This window comes from Megascapheus bottae, chromosome 12 (genome assembly GCF_031878675.1).
Source record: "Megascapheus bottae isolate mThoBot1 chromosome 12, mThoBot2.hap1, whole genome shotgun sequence".
Taxonomy (NCBI): domain Eukaryota; kingdom Metazoa; phylum Chordata; class Mammalia; order Rodentia; family Geomyidae; genus Megascapheus; species Megascapheus bottae.
The window spans coordinates 9,745,303-9,769,351 of NC_143520.1; the positions used below are offsets into that span (position 1 = coordinate 9,745,303).

The following is a 24,049-nucleotide window of genomic DNA, read 5'->3' on the forward strand; positions in this document are numbered from 1 at the left end:
GTTACATTTAGGTGCTGTTTAAGTTATATACTTCTTCGGCAATGTTTTTTTTTTATTAAAATGACTAAACTTAAGAAAAAGAAAAAGTTCTTCATTGCTTGATACAACTTAATGTTTTTAACAAATTTACATGTCATCCTTATATTCTGGAAAAGTATATATGATAACAAACCCCAAATCAACTCAAGCAATGTTGAACTAATGCCCAGATCACTGCACAAACACAATGATGTTAGCTGTACTTCTGTTTGCCAGGTGGGCTGTGGTGAGTGGAGAGGCTCTCAGGTAAGGCCTCCTGGAGAATGTGGAAGTAGAGCCCCTTAGTTCGGTGAACTAAGCCTTCTAGCCAATGGTTTTACCATTTTTTTTACAGCATTATAATATTTAAATAAAAATTTTTGTTAAGACTATAGCATCCAGAATGTTTCTGAAGGTAATGTTTTGTGTTGTTGAAGAGACTTTCCTAGCCTACCTGACATATCTAAATGGACAGTCCTGTAACTAACACATTACGCATTTGTGATTTTTCATTTGACCTAGGGATGGGGATGTGGTTTGGGTGGTAGAGCCCTATTACTTCCCCCCAGACAAAAACAAATAAATAAAAGTCAGTAGTAACTGATTCCATAGTTTAGTCAGTCTCAAGCCTATGTAATCCCTGCTACTCAGAAGGTAGAGATCAGGAGGATCAGAGTTCAAGGCCTGCACAGGTATAAAGTTAATGAAATTGAATCTTAATCTTAATCAATAATCTGAGCATGAAGTCTAAGCCATAAAGGAGGCTGCATATAGAAAGATCACAATCTGAAACTGGCTATAGGCAAAAATGTGATCCTCCACTTAAAAAAATAAAGTAAAAAGAGCTGGAAGTGTGACTGACGTGGTAGAGCACCTGTCTGGCAAGTACAGGGGCTGAGCTCACAACCCCACTAATGCAAAATTTAAAAATCAGTTGTTCATTATACAGATCTAAGTTGTAAAATAAATTCATCCTAAACATTTTATTACAACTGTTATTACAAAATCCTGAATTGTAAATCATCTATGAATTAGGAAGCTGTTGGGGAGGGTAGATGGTAGTGGAGGAAGGAAAAGTGGTGAGTGGTCAAGATGCAGTGGACGCATAAATGGACATGATAACTTGTAACTTCCTTGTGCAACCATTTGCAGATCAGACAACATTTTAGAAAACTATGAAAGCAAGTAAATCACTCAGGTACAATGCAAGCTCTTGTAATAATGAACATTCATTTTAAAGATTTAGCATGTTGGACGGTTGCAAAGGTAGGTAGAAACAATACTTAATCTGAGAATCATTTGATCTAAACTTTCGAACCAATGCTGAAATATTTCTTTTACTTTATTTTTGTTGTGAAGTATTTATCTGAATTGAAAAGGGGCTAAAATTATTAGTTCTTTTCCTAACACTTTTCATTTAGTAATTATACATAATGATTGCACATATATGTGTGTGTATACACACACACACATATACACATTTGTGTTTTGTCTTGCTATGCAAACCTGGCTGGCCTTGAATTTGTTACCTTCCTGCCTTTGCCTTTGTTGTGATTACAGGCACTTGCCTCCCCTCTGGCCTTCTAACAGGCTTTTAAATCAAATCTGCCTATAGTAACACAAGGAAAAGGCCATGTGGCATAACACTGGGAGCAATGTCTCTGGATGCTGAGCAAATTGGAGGTCCCTCTGATCCTTAACAATAGTCTTCAACCATAACTTTGATTTCATCAGTTAAACATCCTAACAACTGCCTTGGTTTCTCCTCTTCATCCTTTGTTCCTTTGTCATCTTCCGTCTCCTTCTATCCCCCACCCCACTCTCCCATCCCACCTCAGTAATAAGGCTTGAATCCCTACCCTTGCATTCTTGCTTGGCTTTTTCTGCTCAAGGTTGAGTCATACCTCCATTTGGGGTTTTTGCTGGTTAACTGGAGATAAGTGTCTTGGATTTGTTTTCTTTGAATCACTGTCCTCAGACCTTAGGATTACAGATGTGAGTCAGAAGCACCAGCTTTTGTCTTTTTTTTTCAGAAGTACTAGAATAAGTTAGGATATAGTTTTGTCGTATTTTTTTCTTCTGAAATGTTGGTATTCAGGATGTTGGAAGAGCAACACCATCTGTAGCTGCTGCCCTCAGCAGTTTGTGTGGTGTCCTGGGGGTCTAGAGTGGAAGAAAGAATGGCACCTGACTCAACTTCTCCACTGAGACACTTTGAAATTGGGGGAAAATTAAAAGAAAACAGGCTTGACCTCAGATTTTAGTCCATATATATGTGAATGGTGTGACCTCGGGCAAACTCCTTCATTTGTCTAAATTGGCTTTCTGCCATTAGTGGTTCTACATTTAAAAATCCCCAGGATTTCCCCAGTTTAGAAGGGGTATGGGGTTGGCAGGGGGATTCAGTTCATTTCCTGGCATTACCCAATTTTCTCCACTCTCCCCAGTTACTGGGTTCTGTCCACAGGACATTTCCTTTATCCTTCTTTACCCAATTTACCCCCTGAGCACTCTGTGTACTGGGTCCTCAAACTTGTTCGCTGTCTGCTACCAGTTTAATACTATAAGGCTCTGTGGGGAGATGTCCTGGTGTCTGGGCTAAGTGCCTGGGAGAGAGCCAGGTCAACTGACTGGATAACATCTCTTTGCTACAGCATGTAACTGCTCTTTGTAAATTTGTCTTCTACTGTCTTCTAGTCTCCCGGACAATAAAAGTGGGATGCTGTGCTGTGTCTTTGTAAGCAAATGTTGATTTCCTTTGGAAAGAGTGCTAATTAAAGAAAGAATCATGCTGATTAAATTAAGGAATTGAAAAGCATCTTGCATAGTCTGGTTTCCAAACCTAAATATCAAGCTATTTGTTGTGCCTTGATCGTGTGTTCATTTAGCAATAAGTCCTTGTCTGATCTTGTAGACCAGTAATATCACTTTTATGTATATAAAATTTGTTTTCAAAAGTGGAGCTTAAATATAGTTTTGAGTGACAATAAAAATAATATAGTTCAGGCCGGGAGTGTGGCCTAGCGGTAGAGTGCTTGCCTAGCATGCATGAAGCCCTAGGTTCAATTCCCTGGTACCACAGACTCAGAAAAAGCTGGAAGTGGTGTTGTGGCTCAAGTGGCAAAGCACTACTCTTGAGCAAAAGTGTCCAAGGACTTTGCCCAGGCCCTGAGTTCAAGACCCAGGACTGGCAATAATAATAATAATATAGTTCAATATGAGGAGATATAGGAAAATATAGAGGAGAGAGTAAGTTTATTCAGTGCTATCCCAAAGGTTACCACTGTTATTGCACTTATACTTTTGTATTTGCAGATATATGATGTAGTATGTGTATACTTTTAAAATAGTGAAGAGATTTTTAGGATTATACTTTAATAAGAGTATGTGGGTTTTCACAATATACTATCCTACTTTCTTATGTTACTGATTATTCCTTTCTAATATTTTCTTTAGAGGCTGGCTGTAACAGAATGCTTCAAAACTGATTGTGCAATTGTTAATCTGTCTCTTCCATTGTTAGCTGTTGCTTCATGTGTTTTGTAACTTTGTGAGGTTAAGTTATATATTTCTTTATCATTATAAAATATTGTTCTAGCTACTCTAGAGGACCTAAGTTCAAGACCAACCAACTAGGGGAAAAGTGAGAATATCAACTCAATTAATAAGTGATAGTCCTGTTTGTTATCCCAGCTGCACTGCAGGCCAGCCCTAGATGGCTGTCAAAAGTCAGCCCTGGGCAAAAGCCATAGGAGTCTACCTAAAATATAGCAAAAATAAGCAAGGCTGGGGTGTGGCTCAAGGGGTCGAGCACTGGCCTAGCAAGTACAAGGATCTGAATTCAAGCTGCAATACTGCCAAGAAAAAAAAAGGAAAGAAAACAAAGATGATGTCTTCTTGCAATCTAAGTTTTGAATTCCTGAATTCCTTCCTTTCCCCTCTGATAAGGAGTGCACTTAACTTTTTCAACATAGTTCCATTGACAACCCTTGATTAAATCCTTGGAGGATATTTGAGATGTGGCTTTTCCAGGCAGATTAAAAAAAAGCAAATAATTCTCAGAGATAGAAACAAAACCAAGAGACCTTTTAGAAGATGAGTTTATGGGGCATCAACATAGTAGCTGATCTGGAAGATGCTTCAAATACTGGTGTCTCTGGTGTTGGGTTGAGTCTTGTGGCTTGTTGGATAACTAGGTTAAGATTAATGGAAAATATTTTTTCTAGGAGGGAGAAGTATGTTGCTGGATGTAGTACTGTCCTTGCTTGCTAATTTTCTTTGCTTAATTAATTAATTCAGGAACCGTCTGATTGACTAATTGTATATCCTTAATTTTTTAGTTGGTATTGCTGATGAGATGATGTATGTTGAATTACTATATGTGAAAAGTTGCTTTGCTTTGGATTCTGATTCATCCTAATGATACATGTTCATGTTTTACTTGGCTTGAGCTAAATCATTACATTAGTGAAACTGCCATCAGAGATTGCTGTAAACATTTCCGTTACACTAATTGCCATGATTTAGTCCAATTCTGTGAAAAAACTAAAGAGCAAAATGACCCCCTTCTAGACATTAGTTGTGTGTGTTTTTATTTTCCTTAGAGCATAAAAATGTACCCATAATTGCCTGATAGACTCAGATGAATTTAAAAAAATAATGATGATAGTTTGACATGAAAGAGCCACATTTGATTCAAGAACATTATCATTTATGTTCTTGCAACCCCAAATCTTCATGGTTGTTGGTTCTGCTACTCTTTAGCCTTTGGGGCAATGTGGAAAGCTTACAGATCCTTACACCAAACTGCACACCAGAACTATGCTACAGGAATTCCTCCTCGGGTCCTTAGAATCATTTTTTGTAATATACAGCCCATCAGAGAATGTAAAAAGGTCATTTCTAAAACCTTGGGAAGCATCCAAGAGCTAGAGATTGGTAGAGCATATCTTTTAGTTATTTATTTATTGATTACGCCTGGCAAAGCCAGCTTGGGTGTCAGGAATTGACTAAAATATTTAGAGTTCTGTTTCTTGGTTCTGACCTTCCTTCCATCCTTCATTCCTTCATTCTTTCCTCCCTTCCTTCCCTTTTTCCTCCCTGTGTGATAAGTACTTGGTGCCTGGTTGAACACAGTGAAAAATGTATGTGTGGCGCGCACCTCCTCCAGCCACTGGGGCGCTGCCTATGTGCTCATTCGGTGCAGACCAGGGACCTCATTTGTAAAGCAACATCTGAGGAGACTCGATGAAAAGCCCAAGGAAGGAGTCAAGACTGAGAACAACAATCCTATTAATATGAAGGGGGCAGGGCAGGATGGTTCTGGGGTGCAATTTAAGATTAAGAGGCATACACCACTTAGTAAACTAATGAAAGCCTATTGTGAATGACAGGGTTTGTCAATGAGGTGGATCAGATTCTGATTTGATGAGCAGCCAATCAATGAAACAGACACACCTGCTCAGTTGGAAATGGAGGATGAAGATAGGATTGATGTGTTCCAGCAGCAGACAGGAGGTGTCTACTAAAAGAGGGAATCTGCTACTTTGCTCCAGGACTTTGTTCTTATAGACCAAGGATACATTCTTAAATAGAAAACTGCAGTTTGGTTCCACCACCTCCTGCTTACCACAGTATGATTTTCTCTAGTTCTTCATTTTCCCCTTCCCCATTCCTTTATTGTACATAAAGTAACTGGTGTATGTGCACGAGCACATTGCTTTTCTTTTTTCTTTCTCTTTTTTAACTAAACAGCCAATGGTATATTTTGATTGACATCTAATGGAGATGGGATGGGGAAAAATACTGGTTCTGTGAAAATATCCCCATCTACATTAATGGCATACTCATTCAGCTTTTATCTTTATATTTCACTAAGTTATTTTGCTCTCACTGTTTTAACAACAAAAGAAAACATTACAAAAATCTTTACATACCTTGTTTGGAGAATTTTAATGTTTTCATTTATCATTGTAAAGCCAAGGACAATTTTATTACTTTTTTTTGCATGTAGCTGTTACATGGAGGGCAATCTGTCTTTAAGTAGGAGTACATTACTCTTAAAAAAAATAATCCTAGATAGTTTTCCTTTCAAGCCAAGCGTCCTGTTGTTTAAATAAATTTCTTGTTTAAGATGAAAAAAAAGAAAAAGAAAAAGAAAAATGTATGTGCTTGTCTGTGGATGCTTGGCCCTTCTGGGGTTTTTCTGTTGGTGATCTGAGCTCTCTCAACTTGACAGTAAGTTAAAAGCAGCCTTGATAGTTTTTTTTTTGAATTTTATTTTTTTAATTTTTTTGTTGTAATTAATAGAAGGGTTACATAATATTTGCCAGATAGAAGGTGCATTAATTCACATACATTGATACCCTTTCACATGTCTTGGTTCCCATTTCCCTCCTCCCTGTACTATGTTATCTCTCATCTCTTTTGCTGTCCCTTGGTTATCTCATATTGTTACAATATCTTACTTTGTTATCTGATATATTGGATATATTTGTATTTGGTTATTTGAAATAGGATAGGAAAGGGGGGAAAACAAGCCTTGATAGTTTTTATTCATGAGCAGGTTCTTTCAAAAGGCACTAGCTCCTGTCTTCCTAGCTTCCCTATACCAGAACAATTCTGCAGCTGGGAAAGTGCTCAGTACTGCCCAGTCTCTGATAGGAGCGTGGGAGAATCACCAAGAGCACCTGGAGTTTTTTTTTAAGTGCCGATTTCTTCCAGACTTCACCCAAATGTCTTGGTCTTCACTGATTGGTGAGGACCACTGGGCTCAGTCACATCGATGCTGACTTATGGGACCCGGAGATTCTCGTGTTCTGTGAGCCTATCTGTATACAACCATGCTTCTGAGAGTCCCTGAACCCTACTGATTGTCTTTAGGACTTTTGAGCTGGTCACAGTGCTCAGTGCTCCTTTTCAAGGCTCTGAATAGAAGGCTCTCTCTGGGTCAAGCTGCATTGGAAAGAAGTTCCTGTTCAGCTTCACCAAACTCAAAAGTGTCACAACTCTATAAGTTAAGCATGCGCAGTGGCTGAACCTGCAAAAGCAAATGATTTAAGGCTACCTTTTTTTTTTCCCACAGCAGAAAACAATCCATCAGAGCCTAAGTCACGAAGTCATAAAAGTTCTCTATAGAGTATTTAACATTACCAAGATTTTTTAGTCTCAGGCTACTGGCAGAGGAATTATTTTGTTGGGGCACTGGTGTTTTCTTTGCATTGTGGCTCCTCCATCCTCCATTCTTCACTTGTGGGCCAGGTCCAATGATTGCTGGTCATCAGATGTTGCTCTACTTTCCCTAACTCCCACCGACCTCTCTGACCAGCTGTAAATGACTGGATGCACAGATCTCTGGAGAAGCAGCTTAGGATACTACCTGACTCATCCTTCAAGAAATAAACACTATAGACCCTCCCATGGGCATCTGCATCTTTAAGTCTGGATTTCTATTGTAAAAGCTGCTTCATTCTTAGAGAAGGAACTTATGATATGCAAGCATGTGGGACACTGTGGCTTGGATCCATATTTCTTGATCCCAGGGTTGAAGTTTTCTTTCTTTTTATTAGTGTGACTCCTCTCCCTCTTGTTTCCTTTGCCTTTCAGCTTCCAGTATTCCAGATAACCGAGGCCAGGGCAGGTTCAACTTTCTTGCTCTTTCTGTGCTTCAAGTCCAGCTGAGAGGAAAGGATCTTACATACTGAGTGAGTGCATATTCCATTTTCCCTCTGAAACACTCTGGAAACAGAGCCAAAACCTAGCAGCAAAAGTCAGTTGATTTATTCTAACATATGCTTCACGCAACTGAAAACGTTGAAAAGCCCAACACCAAACTGAACACAATCGGCAAATCCCTTGTCACCTGACATGTAATTTAGACAAGTGGATTAGTCAACCCGGGACTAGGCGCCTTCACGCATGAACATAGCTGTGGATTGCCAAGATATCCTCAAGAATGTCCTCTGTGTCTATTGGAGCAGGAATCCAAAATTAGAAAAATGCAAATGGCTGTGGTCCATGCACAGTGGAAGGGTGGGCCCTTGCCAATTCAGCTGGCTCCCCTCTAAAGCCCAAGTCTGCATCTTCTACGAAGTAGGGAAGCTAGGATCTAATTTTGCTTAGAAAGGGAAAAAGGATTTTGATTGTTCAGCTGCTGCAAGTTCTTGGAAGGTGATGCTGTACCAGTCCAAATAAGTAAGAAGTTGATGAAGATATGTGATAGCTATAGAAAAGAACCATCTGGCATCACTCATGTCCTCCAATTGTCTTCTTTAGACCTGGAGATATTTTTCTGACTTGCATCTCCTCCACACGACACCACTTGACTTCTTTCTCTTGGGGAACTCCCAAGCTCTCAGCACCTGGCCACCTACCAAAGGCGATACTCTCAGATCACCCAAGAAACCAGAAGCTCTTTTCTTCTCCACCCTTATACATAATTCAGTCCAGAAGGGAGAGTTGCATTGGGGTTTAGCCTGCTTTCTTTAATTTTTCTGCTTCAGTTTCTGAAGAATAAACAATTGGAGCTGCTGTGCTCTACATCCAAGATAGATTTGCAGACCTCTTCCAAGGAACGCTTTGTTTTCCTTTAACTCATAGAGTAGGTAGATTTGATGTATCAGCAAAAGCCTATAATGGTTTCATTTGAAGGAGAATTGTGTGTCTCTGTTATGGTCACTGGGCATCAGAAAGCATTTCTGCTCATTCTCATTCTCCATGCGTAGCCCTGATTAGGAAATATCTGGAGACCGCGGTACTGAGGGACTGGGTTCCTGCACTTCCTGTCATGGATTGTCAATAGCATCACATAAAGATGCTCTATAAAGTAAGTCAGGGAAATGAAACAAAGAACTAATTTGTATTCAACATCTATATTTGGAAGATAATCATGTGCATGTGTGTATGCATGTATGTATATATGCATGTATGCATGCCTGCTTATATGTTATATGTATATATATTATTATTATTTGTCTGAACTGGGACTTGAACTCAGGGCCTGATCACTGTCCTTGGACTTTCTCAGGACTAGAGCTCTACCACTTGAGCCACAGCACCACTTCTGGCTTTTTTCTATGTATGTGGTACCAACGAATTGAACCCAGGATTTTGTGCATACTAGGCAAGCACTCTACCACTAGGACAAACTGCTGGCCCTGTTGTATGTATATTAAGTAGTTGTACAAAGGGATTTCAATTCCAGAAGTCAGGTATTTACTACCCTACCAAGCTTGTTATTTGAGATAGAGTCTTATTAATTTTTCTTATGGCACTGGCTTCAAACTGTGATCCTTCTATCTCTGCCTCACAAGTAGGCATTTTGAGACAGGGGAAGTAGGCATTTTTATTGTTTTTTTTTCAGTGATAAACTAAGGCATATGTGGATGATTCTTAATGGCATTAACAGTGCATCTGTGAGCTCTAGTTCCTTTCTAACATGAAGACCAAAACAAGTACCTTGTAGGTCCAGGGAGGACTGTAAAACCTTACTGCAACCAGATTGAACTTGAAATCCTTCATCAATACTTGTGCATGTGATGAAGTCAAAGCTACTGTTTTCATGAATTGAACTGAGGATGTGTCTTTCACAAAGTAGTCTTTCAATCTTCTCCAGGCACGCCCTTTCAAAAATACAACAGAGATTTAACTGATCAACTAGCTGACCCTATATTCTTACCTGTAGTTTAAAAATTGTAGGCAAAATGAGAGCACTGAAAACTACAATGGGCTTATTTATAACTCTCAGAACCTGAGATGTGGTCAGTATTAAACTTATAGAAGTTCCTCAGGCTCATTTTGGATGAGAATTGAATCCTCTGTGTACGGCAATTTTTATTTTAGTTATTTGGTCAGAATGGGATCCAAGAAAGTTCTTCAGGTTGCCTTTAGTTGTAGATCTTTTAAATCTCTTTCAATCTAGAATACTTCTCTTACTCAGTTTTTATTCATACCATTGTCTTTGGAACGTCCTTTGTTCTGGCCTTAGCTGATTTTACTCTTGGAGCCATTGCTCCTAACCCACTCTTGCTTGTGTTCCTTTTCATTCGAAAGTTTTTAATATACACAGGTGCTAGGTTTTGGATTTTCCTTCATATTCTTTCATACCAAAATGGAAGATGTACTGGCTAGTCCAAGCTTAGTGAAGTCAAGATTGTCAGGTCAGCCAAATACTTCCTTTCATTAGAACATTGTGAGTTTCTGTTCTGCCCAGAAATCATCTGAAAACATCTAGTTCTCCATCTCATTTTCCTTCATATCTGTGGATGCATACTGTCTAAACTGGTTATTACATTAAGGGTTATAATATGATGCTTTTAAGGTTCTATTGTTTTTTTTAAATTATATATGAGCTGGAGTTCTATAAAAAATGCAAGCTTTCTTTCATCAACTGTACTAGTTGGTTATTAGCTCATATAATTAGAACAGAATAAAGCTTTAAGTCTTCCTTTTAGTTTAAAATTTTTCAAGTAATTATTAAAGCAATGACCTTTGAAATGGCTTACACAAGAGTATCTTGAGATGTCAAAGAATGTCAACATCCATATTTTCTGGGCTGGATCCTAACATTGAGAATGAACTTCTCAGGAAACAGAGACTATGTCTCTGTCTTGACATAATAACAGAGATGAGGGCCCTCTTGCATCTTATTTCTTCTGAAAACATTTAAAATTTTGTCTATCTTTATAGTTCAGGATGCCCTGGAACCCTCCATGTAGCCCGACCCAGACTGGTCTCAAATTCCTGATCTTCCTGTCTCAGCCTTCTGCTTATTGGGATTTTAGATAGGGCCTACCACTCCTGACTCTTCTGAAAACTTTTGAGGGTACCTTAAAGGTAAGAATTATTTCATATTTTCCTCTCCATTCTCAAACATAAAATTTAAAAATCAGTGTCTGTCATTCACATTACCTACAAAGCCTATATTACAGGAGAGACACAAGTTGCAAGTGAAGATGAGCTTCTTAGCATCTTTGGAGTCCAGTGCTTTACAATGTGAAGAATTCTTTAAGCAATGGGCCACAAGACACTCCATTATTTAAGATGTTTTCTTTTGAAAGAGGATTTAAGTTACATCATTCCTTTGGCCCTTAATTGTAGTGTAGTGTTACAGAACAAAATAGTCTTATCAGTTATTTATGCTTCTACAGCATCTATAAAGCATCAAGGCTTTGGCATTTCCTCTTAGAATTGTGCATAGAAGTGATTTACAGTGCTAGGATTCCAAGAACTGAGAGTTCATGGGAAATTATCTGTTGGCAAAGGACCTTGGGGTTCTGGGATGAGTGCCAGAAAGTTTATCTGGCTCTATGCACTTCCTTGTTGACAATTGGCTCAGCAGGTGACAGGTGTGACCTCTTTTCTATCTCTTGTATCAAATTTATTTGAAACTCTGTATCTCCTCAATGGCATTGTAACAAACATCAACTTAGTCTGGTTGTAGGGAGTCTTGTTTACCTTGAATGTGTTGGCCAAGTTATTGAAACTCCAAACTGAGTAGCCAGTAGCACAGGGAAAGTGCGTGCGTGTGCTGTGGCCTGATGATAGTGTCGGGAACAGGAAGTGAATCTCTCTCCTGCCTGGGAAAAAGGAAGAAGGCCTACGTCCTCTGAGGCTGGAAAGCTATTTTTCCCCCTTGGAGCAGTCTTGGCAGAAGTTGTATTTTGTGGAGTCAGGGCAGAATGCCAAGAGGAGACAACTGGAATCCTTTCTTTCATGATTTACGCATTTGATAGCATAGCTGTCCTGCGTGTGCTTTCAGCTCTGGCATTTATTCTTGCTTGTGGAAAGGAGGGAAGAGGAGAAAGATGCCTTCATGCCATTAGAGACTTTTAGTGTGTCTTAAGTATACTGTAGTTTCCATGGAAACATGGAGAAAAATAGAATTTTATTTTAACATAGCACACTGCAGGTCCTTTCACCATAGTCTAAGGCTCTGGCCACCAATGAGAATCCAGGATGTTCAGACATTCTCACTGATCTGCCAACACTCACCCGACAAACACTTCTGTGGTCCTCCAGCAGCAAAGCCACATGGCAATTCTGAGCCTCTGTTCACAATCTCCTGTTGGAATGATGTGAATTTAGGCAAAATTTGTGTCTACATCACATTCTTCATCTCTATGGGAAATACCATAAGAAGTTCAGATACCTGTAAGCATCACACTCAGAGGTGAGGCAGGAAGACTGTGAGTTTGACGGCAGTCTGGCTCAAGCACAGTGAGACTCTGACTTAACAAAATGAAAAATAAGAAAAACGCAGGTTTTGGAAAACCTGTTTATCTGAGTTTTCTCAGGAAAACAGAAGCAACCTCGCAAGGTTGCGGTAATGATTAAATGTGAACAGTATATGACACTTTCAGCTATTACCTGATATTAGAGGTTGTGGAGTTGGGGTAGGGGAGAGGGGCCTGTGAAAGTGTCACAGAGGCTATGTTGTACACAAATCCTGAGGAAATAGATGCTATAGGTGGATGTCACAGAACTAGAATTTTTTTGGGGGGATGGGTAGGTGGGGAGGTGACCATGTATCACACAAAAGGGAATTTCAACCCCACACTCCTGTAGGAGGAAGGAGGGACTTCATTGCTTTCTTTAGGATTCAGGGAATGTGATAGGGGCTGGGTGTCAGTGCCCACAGCTCCCTGTGTGGGAACCCACAGTGGGGCTTGAGGGGCAGTGAGGTCACCTGGCAGAAGGCTCTCATGGATGCACCTGGGCTCAGGAATGAATTTTAAGCAGCAATAATCTTTGCATGGGGCAGACCCTGCCTTGACAAGAGCTAAGCGAAAAAGAGGGCTAAGCAACAGCGGACACGTGGTCATAGAGAGAAGGCACCCAGGATCACAGAGACACTGTCTGGAGGCTTCCAGATGTAACCGCGCTCAGAGGAGTTTGAGAATGGCCAAGAGCCTATGAATGGCAGGCATCTTCACACTGTGGCTCCTCACTTGAAAATCTGTCCATTCACTCTGTTCGTCACTCAGATATTTGGTGGGACAGAGTCAGGTGTTGGGCAAACTCAGAAGAGAAACCGGGATTGATAGCTTTGTAGGAAGGAAGATACATTTAAGAAAGCATGATCATTCATTTGAAAACATCCAATCCGAACATTAAGAGCCAGTGATGGCCCATGGGGGATGACTGGGCCTAGCGAGTCTACTGGGATCCGTGAAGGGCACTGAAATGCCTTCACTCATTCATGGGTTGAACATTTCTGGAGTGCATATTATATGCCAGCAACTGTCCTGGGAGTCAACTGTCTCAGATAATGTCTACCGTTCAGGCCCTCACCTTTCAGAGGATGGGAAAATAAGGTTATACCAAACAATTAAAATAGAAGGTATATTTTGAGATCTTAGGATATGCACATAGTCAACTTTCCTTAGTACTGCAAAGCACTTCTCTGAAGTAGTTGGAATAAGTTAGACACAACCAGCAGTGAGTGCAGATCCGTATGGGTACAGATTCTTGCCAACATTTAGCATTTCTATCTTTTCATTGTAGCTTATTATTGTTGTTATCATGCTTTTGATAAGGTCATTCCTGTAATGACTTCATGAGGTCAAGTACGTTCATATGCTTAAAAAAAAGGTCTTGTGTGTATGATGTGCTTTTGCCAGTGCAAAATTCCTGACATGGCTTCTTACTACATGTGCTCCAGTGAATCAGTGGAGAGCAAAACGCCAGTATGGCTGGAGCACCAAAAGTGCAGGAAACAGCAGAGGAAGCAGGAGGAACACAAGGTCTGACAGGTGAGAGTGACCATGTGTGGCTCACACTCTAAGTGAGTGCTATGGTACAAGGAGAGATATCTGACTTGTGTTTGCACAGCATCACTCTGCTAGGCTGAATCCCGGTCCCCGGAGATAGCCATATTCTGGTCCCCACATGCTGTTAATATGCTATATTGCAGGACAGAGGGGATTTAGGACTGAAGATGGAGTGAAGATTGCTAATAGGCGGACCTCGAGGTGGAAGATTACTTTGGATTATTTGGATGGCCCCAATGCAGTTATGAGAATCCTCGTATGGAAGAAGGGGTGGATAAGGGAGAGGTGGAGATGTGGAAGTGGGAGAGGACTCAGTCAATATTGCTGATGTTAAGATGGAGGAAGGGGACCCTGAGCCAAGGAGGAGAAAAAGCGCACATTGAACTCCTTCTTAAAGCCTCTGACACCTTGATTCTAGACTAGTGGTCTCCACTTAGGATACACAATCTCCAAAACTGCATGAAAATGAATTCATATTGAGTCAAGCTACCAAACAATGTGGTAGTTTCTTACAGCAGCAAAGAAAACTACTATAGTGACTATGGCTGTTCTGTTGAGGAGCCATACCAGATGGCGGCTGAAAAAAACAAAACAAAACAGTGCACTAGATTTCTCTTTACCTATGATCAGATACCTAAGAAAAATAACTTAAAGGAGGAAGTACTTATTTTGGCCACAGTTTCAGCCAGTTCATTCCATGGTTGCTTGGACAGAGCATCATGGTAGTGGAAATACGTGGTGAAGAAGAGCTGTTCACTTCATGGTAGACAGGAAACAGAGATAAAAGAGTAGACTTGGGACCCAGAATAACCTCCAAAGGCACTCCCCCATGACCCAGCGATTCCACTACTTGGCATTTACCCAATCATCCAGAAACAAGGACCTACTAAACCCACTAGCACAACGGTGTTCATTGCAGCACTATTTACCATAGCAAAGATATGGAACCAACCCAAATACCCCTCAGTTGATGAGTGGATCAAGAAGATGTGGTATTTATACACAATGGAATTCTGTGCTGACATCAGAAATAAGGACATTACCCCATTTGTAAGGAAATGGAAAGATTTCGAAAAAAATCCTATTAAGTGAGGTAAGCCAGACTCAAAGGAACATAGGCTCAATTGTTTCCCTCATTTGTCATAATTAGTAGAAACCTTGGACTCTCCTAGCAGAGGTTTACAATAGGGCAAAACCTAGATACGTAAGGCCATATAGGATGAGGCTAAATGAAAGGACCTCCAGGATATGGAAACAAGAGCCATATGATGAGTGATTGCTGTTCTAAAGGTACTATGTTATTTCTTATCTCTTTTGTTGTCTCTTGGTTATTTCATATTGTTACAGTATCTTGCTTTGTTATCTGATATATTGTATATCTGTTTATTTGAAATAGGATAGGGAAGGGGGGAAACAAGATGAGGGGAGGGAGTAGGGGAAGGAAAATGGGGACAAAAACATGAGAAGGGGTATCAATGTGTGTGAAGTAATGCACCTTCTATCTGGTGAATATAATGTAACCCTTCTATTAATTACAATTTTTTTAAAAAAAAAGGCACATCCCCAGCAATCTACTTTCTCCATCTAGGTCCTACCTTCCAAAGTTTACACAGCTTCCCAAAATAGCACCACCTGGTGGATACCAAATAGTTTCCTGTAGGAGCCTTGGAGGGTGGGGGTGTGGGCACCAGGGATTCATTTTGTATCAAATAATAATATACAATTAAGAGCCAGTCTGATAAACCAGGTAAGAGATGATGGCAGCTTGATCAAGGAGAGTAAGAGAAATAAATTATAACATATTGCAGAAAATAAAATGATGAAAGAAAAGCTAGTATATATCAGGCTATATGCTAGGCATTTTATATGCATTTTATATTTTCATGTAATTCTCACAAGATGAGAATCAGAGAGTGAAGGCACCTGCTCAAAGTACACAAAGGGTGGCAAGATTGTAATATGGCCTCCAGAATGTCAAATTTTCCTTTTCCCTTCTGCTCTTTCCAAGTTCATAAATTATGTTTAAATGCCATTTAAGCATTCTCAGTTGTGTCTTGGGAAATTCGCGAATGAATAGAGAGGAGAAGCAACTCTTACTTGTGTCCTCTCAGGAGTGGATACCCCTCAGGACACAGGAAGCAGCTACAAACACTCTGGGCTCATTCCAAGAGTCATTTCCCTCCATTGAAGCTTGGACAGTTTGGGCTTGATTTAGCTTAAAGAAACCTCCCAGCTTCCCAACAGTATTAACAGCTGACTGAAACACAGAAAGGTTCTTGCTGTAACTGACATTCGTCCAAAGAGTTAGCCTTGGAAATTTTTTCTGTCAGAGACATGGAACTCCTCAAAGTGTTGGATGATAAGGGGACAAATGTTGAAACTAGCCTCTGGCTAGTATGAAAATTACTTAATTAGGGCTTAGTCATAGAGGTTGATGCCACTTGGCCGCTTTGGCTTCAACCACTATGGAAAGCAGTGTGGCAGTTCCTCAAAAGACTAAACATAGAGCTCCCCTACGACCAGAAATTCTGCTCCTTGGCATTTACCCAACCGTCCAGAAACAAGGACATACTAAATCCACTAGCACAACAATGTTCATTGCAGCACTATTCACCATAGCAAAGATATGGAACCAACCCAGATGTCCCTCAGTTGATGAGTGGATCAACAAGATGTGGTATTTATACACAATGGGGTCAGGCTCATGATTGATTCTACCTCTTTTGAGTTGATAGAAGACCTTATTCTCACAGGCATGCACAGGGAGTTGAAGATGGAGAATACATCAGGCCTCAGAGGCAAAGAGCACACAACCCACCCTTCTTGCAGCTGATCCCTTGCAGTTGCCCTTGCAGCTGACTTTTGGAGAGTTGCCTGGGAGAGTCAGATTGGCTTCCCATGAGGTCCACAGGCACTCTGAATGTCTTGCTGAGTTTTTAGCTGTAGATCACATGACGGTTCTGAAATACACCATATCTCAAGTGTGGAACTGAACGTGGTTTACCTCCTAATTTTTTTGGTATCATTTTTTTTCTTGTAGGTTGAGTAGCTAACCCATAAGTACATCATCAGAAACACCTCAGGGCTTCCCCCTTTTTTGTTGTTAATTCTTCTGTTCAAGAAATTAACTCTTAGGAAGGAAGTTCATGATCTTATTCATGAGCATTGACTAGCATTGTTTCAGGTCCTTTCCTAGGCTGTGTTTGATTTGGTTCTCTCAACAGTTCTGCACAGGAAATATTGTTTTCCCATTTTATGGATGATTAAGTTCATAGTCAGATAAAGCATTTACTCAATATCAGCAGTGCCTGAATAAGTGAGATAGTCATGTGTCTTTGATGTCACATTGCTGATTTTATGACACAAACAGTGCAACTTGCTTTCTTAGTAAACCAATGTTGTCATTTGATTGCATCTAACTTGCCAGGAAAAAAACAAAAAACAAAAAACAAAAACCTTGTTCCCTCACTGGTTAAGGTCACAGGAAGTCTACTCTTTCAACTTTCTGCTATGAATATCTTGAAGTAGAGGAGATAGAAAGGCTGGGAAATGTGAGTGAGAAGAGGAGTGAGCATTTGATTCCAAAGACTGCTGTCTCCCAGGAATGAAATTAGAAGCCAATGGAGTGGCAGGTGTGCTTTTGATCCAATATGGAGACTTAAACAGATTCTCAGTTGTGAACACATTACCTTTTATATCTCATTTTCTCATTCACAAAATTAAGTAATTACATCTGGGGCGGGAGGGGGAGGGAGGAGTAAAAGCTGCAGCATTGGCTATCCAGTGTGCAGTCTATGTCACTACAGGTAGCAGATTGTATTTAACAAGCCATATGGGTTGTAATTGTCTAAGTATGATTAATTCATAATGTTTGTTCATTTTATGCCTTATACTATGATTTGTTATTATTTCATTTAATTACAGTGTAAGTCCTTTTTCAAGGTGTTATTGGGAAGCCCTTAGGGATTTTAATATTCCCTAAGTGATAACAAATAACATGTTCATATTTCTTGGCATTATCTGGGACGCGTTACTATTGGTGGAAGGTCCAGGAAGAAGGATGTGGGTTCAGAGCAGATGGTGCATCCGTCCATTGCTGAATCCAATTGCAGGCCCAAGGGAAACTTTATACTGAAGGGGGAATAATGGCTTTCTGCTCAGTTTGTTGTGACGTCTAAATGGGGTGATTGAGAACTAGGCTGATCAGAGTTGTTGGATGCCTCTGGCTTTAACATCTGGCAAGTGCTTTTACTAGCTGACATCCACTGGCCTTGGCATCATGTGTATACTGTCCAGATTCTGTGTGGTAAGTAGGCCAGGGATTATACTAGAAGCAGGTATCACTATAAGCAAGTAACAAAATAAGAATTTTACTTTTGGAATTAACTTCACATGGTAAACTTAGTAAAAAAAAAAACACAGCGATTTTCATATTGTTATAGAAATACTGTGTGTCTTATGTTCAGAACCCAAGAGGTCTATTATGTTTTTAGATCAAGAGTTTAAATTGACATTCTAATCCCTGAATAGCCTTTGTAAGAGACAAATCTAAGCTGCTAATAATACAAGGTAAGTTTAGGAAAACTGACAATGCCATAATATCAGGTTCAAGCTGAATTAATGGAACTGAAGTAATAAAGGGAACAGTTGAATTTCTGGAGATAAGGAATGGAAAAGAAGGCAATGGGAAATATTGCATTGTATACTGGAAGACTCAGTTTGTCTATAATTTGGAAGTACTGGAATTTCAAATATGATAATAGTAGAGGCAAAGCGTTTGGAGTAAATATTAGTAAGACTATGCTAAGATACTTTAAATCTAGGCTTTAGCTGAGTAATACATTTCGAATAAGAATGACAATATTTTGAAAAGGAAATGATCACTTGAAGTAGCTTAACATTTTTTTTTTGCCAGTCCTGGGCTTGCGCTCAGGGCCCGAGCACTGTCCTTGGACTTTCTCAAGGCTAGAGCTCTACCACTTGAGCCTCAGCACCATTTCCAGCTTTTTTTTCTATGTATGTGGTACCGAGGAATCAAACCTGGGTCTTCATGCATGCTAGGCAAGCACTTTAACCACTAGGCCAAACTCCTGGCCAGTAGCTTAACATTTTTAAACACTGTTCTCTCCCAGCCTGGGAAAGGAGCAGTACAGCACGCAGCACAGCAAACCCTAAACTTCCTGACCCAGGGTCTTGAGCATAGTGGCCACATATTTGACTACTGGGCCACCCTTGCCCTCCCAAGATAAATACAAGAAAATTCACTGAAATCTGCTAGTATTCAGTTGTACCTAGCCATCAGGAAATCTCCAACTAAATGGTCATTTAGATCAAACTCTCCAACTCCAACTTACATTTAGATGCATAAATCCCAATATATCAATATTAGTAAAAAGAAGGTGCAAGGAAACAGGTCTCCTCCAAATGCCAACAATTCCACAACAAAGGAATTGCACTGAGGTAAAGCAGGTGAAATCTTCAACAATGAGCTCAAAAGGTCAATGATAAGAGTGATCAATCAAGTTTAAAATAAGATCTATAAATACTGGATTGAAATCAAGGAAGGTACAGTTAAACTACTGCCTGAACTCAAAGAAAATTCCAATAAATGGGAATGAAATGAACAATATAGGATACAAAAGAAAAATTCAACCACCATATAAAAATACTGAAAGAAATCAAATAGAATTTTTTGTGTTTCTTGTAAGATACAAGATGAAAAACTTAATAACGCAAATAAAAAAGTTCAATAAAAATTCCGGCTAAAACCTAGATACATAAGGCCATATAGGATGAGGCTAAATGAAAGGACCTCCAGGATATGGAAACAAGAGCCATATAATGTGTGATTGTTGTTCTGAATGTACTATGTTATCTCTCATCTCTTTTGCTGTCCGTTGGTTAATCTCATATTGTTATAGTATCTTGCTTTGTTATCTGGTATCTTGTATATCTGTTTATTTGTTTATTTGAAATAGGATAGGGAAGGGGGAAACAAGATGAGAGGAGGGGTGGGGGAAGAAAATGGGGACAAAAACATGAGAAGGGGAATCAATATGTGTGAAGTAATGCACCTTCTATCTGGTGAATATAATGTAACCCTTCTATTAATTACAATAAAAATTATTGTTAATAAAATGAAACATGTTTAAAAAATGAAATATGTTGAACATAGATAAACTAGATCAATCGGACAGCAACAAAGGGAAAATATTAAGGCAATATGAACAGGACAGGCCAAAACTCTGGGACACTATAAAAAGATCAGATCTATGAATCAGAAAAAGAGAAGAGGAATAGGTATAATGAAATGTATATTTAATAAAATAACAGCAGAAAATTTCCTATCCTTGAGAAATGGAGGATTACCTAGGAGCAAGAAGCATACAGAGCACCAAACAGGAAAGGTCAAAGAAGAAACAGTCTGACATAAATAGCTAAAATTTTATATGTGTATATACATATATATACTTCATATGCTCTAAATATCCTTCCATATATATGAGAATATTTAAAGCTACAAAGTAGAAGTAAGAAATTATGCACAAAAGCAAGCCCACTCAACTAATAACAGATTCGCAACACAAACCGTAAATACAAGGAAAGCATGGAAAGGAAGTCAAGAGCACAAAATCAGCCGTGCAAGTGATACTTTAAACAATCCTAACATAGAAGAGGAAGACACACGAAAACAAGAGAATGCAGAAAAGAATTAAATTCCATTATAGATAAGTAAAATAACAAAAGAGGAATAGGCAAAAAATCATTGAGAAGTATAACACTTCTTATATACTTTTCAATATTAATACTGCATGTTAATGATTGTAACTCTGCAATCAAAAGATAGAGAATTGAAAGTTGTGTTGAACTAATTTGTCTATCTCACTGACAGACAAATATAGGCTTAGGGTGAAAGATGGAAAAAGATTTTGTAAGCAAATGGACCCGGAAAGCAGACAGGAGTAGTAGCTATACAAGTATTTGATAAAAAAACATTTTAAACTACAATTAGAAAAGACAAAGAAGGTTCACTTCTTATTAATAAAAGGAACAATCCATCAAGAGAAAATAATAATTGTTAATATATAAGCTCCGAATTCTAGTGTACCCAAGTTCATTAAGCAAATACTTCTGGACTCAACAAGCATTGATAGCCCCTAACTCAATAACAATGCATGACTTTAATACCCTACATTTGCTAATATATTATTCAGATGAAAAATCAACAAAGAAACTTCAGAACCAACTGACACTATAGACCAAGTGGACTTTGTTGGGTGTGCCTAGAAGCATGGATTCCTTCCCTTGGCTCTCTCCTGTGCACCCTGGAAATCCCCGCCTGGCACTGTAAGCTTGGCAACTGGCATGTCTGGAGGCAGTGGGAGGTCCCCCTATCCTCTAAGGTCATGTCCACTCCTTTATAAACACTCCCTCCCACCCCCACTATATAATCTCTAGCGTCTGGCAAAAACCTCCTCTTCTTCCTCCTCACTCCATCTTGTGCGGCTGGAAGTCTATTCTCTCTCTCTCTCTCTCTCTCTCTCTCTCTCTCTCTCTCTCTCTCTCTCTCTCTCTCTCTCTCCCTCCCTCCCTCCCTCCCTCCCTCTCTCTCTCTCTCTCTCTCTCTCTCTCTCTCTCTCTCTCTCTCTCTCTCTCTCTCTCTCTTCTCTCTCTCTCTCTCTCTCTCTCTCCCCCCCCCTCTCTCAATAAACCCTCTTCTCTTGAACTGTGTGGAGTTTCCTTTCAGACTTAACTGACATCTACAGAATAGTTCATCCATTGTCTGTACAATACACATTTTTTTCCCCTGAAGGCCATAGAATTTTCTCTAAAATGATTTGGTGGCATAAAATAAGTCTTAAGCTGGGTGCTGCTGGCTTATGCCTATAATCCTAGTTACTCAGGAGGTTGAGTTCTGAGGATTGCTGTTAGAAGCCTGCCCAGATAGGTAAGTTCATGAGACTCTTTATCTTCAATAAATTACACACACACAAAAAAAAAGGCTAGAAGTAGCGTTATGGCTCAAGTGGTTCAGCATGAGCCTTGAGTAAAAGAAGCTCAGGAACAGTGTCCCGGCCCTGAGTTCAAGCCTCAGAACCAGAGGGTGGGGGGGAAATCTCAGCAGATACAAGAGAAATGAAGTAGCTTCCTGCATTCTGTCGAATCATAATACAATTAAAGCTTAATAATATAAAAAACTAGAAAATATTCACACACGTAGAGAATTAGCAATACAATATTGAATAACACAGTGGAAGATAGATAGATAGATAGATAGATAGATAGATAGATAGAGCAAATTATTTCCTGAATAGAACTCTACAACAATTGACAGATGAAATTGGATAAAAAAAATTCTACAAATCAAAAATAACAATGAACAGAATTGAGAGACAACCCACAGAATGAGAGAAAATCTGCCCCAGATATTCAGTGGATAAAGGATTAATACAGAGTCTACAAGGAACTCAAAAAATTACACAGGCGAAGTACAAAGAATCCATTAATAAATGGACAAATGATTGATTAGGTAGTTCTCAGAAAATGAAATTTTATTGGATAATAAATACATAAAATTGCCCAACCTCTTTAATGGTAAAGGAAATGCAAATTGCAACTATACTAAGTTTCTGTTTCACTCAAGTGAGATGGGAAATCATCAAGAAAACAACAAATGCCAATGAGGATTTGGAGAAAAAATATCCTCATACCTGCTCATGGGAATATAAAATAGAGTAAGCACTACAGAAATTAATATGGAATTTCCTCAAAAATTAAAAATAGACCTCTCCTATGACCTCATGACTCTGTCATACCACTCAGGCATCTAGCCAAAGGAGAGTAAATCAATAACTACAAAGATTACTTACATACTATGTTTATTGCCGGTCTGCTCACAATAACCAAACTGTAGAATCAGCTGAGGTACCCCAAAACAGATGGAAGGATAAAGAGAATATGGTATATACTGGAGAATTATTTATTCAAAAGCTAAAAGGAAATGCCATTTTCAGAAACATAGATGCACTGTAATGTGGTGAACTCATGCTTCAAACCCATCATCCTAACTAGAAAAGTCATCAGCTCTTTACTACGTCCATAAAAGAAAACCCCCAAGAAAGCTATGGTGCCTCTTACTGATTTACTGAAGTCATTATCCTCCCACATCCCAGCCAGTTTTGTATGACTCGTAGCTAAGGCAAAACCCAAAACTGTGCTTGTGAGATCCCAGCATGTTTCTTTAGCTCTGAATCCCATTTTACAAAATCCTAAGTTAGCAATTACTGGAGCTAATGATGAATGTGAGATGAATTACGGGGACAGTGTGGCGGACAATAAAGGATGCTATGTAAAATTCAGAATAAGAACTATGCATTAACTAGAAGTATGACCTCTAATCAAGTTACAAATAACTTCTGGGAGACTCACATTCCTCTACTATAACATAAAAGCATTAGAAGCTGGGCACTGGTGGCTCATACCTTTAATCCTAGCTACTCAGGCGGCTGAGATCTGTGGATCATGCTTCAAAGCCAGTCCCAGCAGGAAAGGCTGTGAGACTCTTATCTCCAATTAATCTCCAGGAAACTGTGACTCAAATGGTAGAGTACTAGTATTAAGCAAGACAGCAGAGGAACAGCACACAGACTCTGCTTCCAAGCCCCATGACTACCACCACCACCAGCAGCAAAAAGCATTTCAAGATCTCTACAAGTTATAACCCCAAGGCTTTTTAGAAGATTCAAGTCACAATTGGTCTGAGAAAATGTTCCCATTACTTTCATATCTTTGTTCCTATTAGTGTGGGAACACTTCATTTGGAGACAAATACAGAATATTCTGGTTCAGATTGAAAGCAATTAGAGGCAAGTAGTGTTAGCTATGAAGTCTTCCCTTTCCATACAAGGGCCAGTATTGATACCTCTGGGAAAGACTGGGCAAGCTGGCAGCTGCTGGTTCTAAAAAGGGTTGCCATGTGGTTATGCCAAGAACTCTGTGTCAGTCTGTCCTCAATACTGTGCCTCTTGCTCTGGTCTGCTCCTGCCAACGTCTGCTTTCTGCTCCAGCTGTTTGGAATCTAGGCCTGGCCTTATGAGGTCTGCCTTGGCATTTGATGTCTGAATCTGTATGTGTGAGTGTGTGCGCATGCATGTGCACACATGCATGCAAGTACCTGTGTACCGTAATGGAAAGGAGCAAAACCAGCATGTGTAGAACCATATTGTCTCTACCAGCACACTGTTAGGCCACATTCCAAATTA

General features: G+C 39.5%; 1 pseudogene; it reads left to right on the forward strand.

Annotated features, from left to right (window-relative positions):
- The first annotated feature begins 226 nt into the window (after nt 1–226).
- LOC150056195 (small ubiquitin-related modifier 2 pseudogene) lies at nt 227–5,546 on the forward strand (annotated as a pseudogene).
- The last annotated feature ends 18,503 nt before the right edge of the window (nt 5,547–24,049 follow it).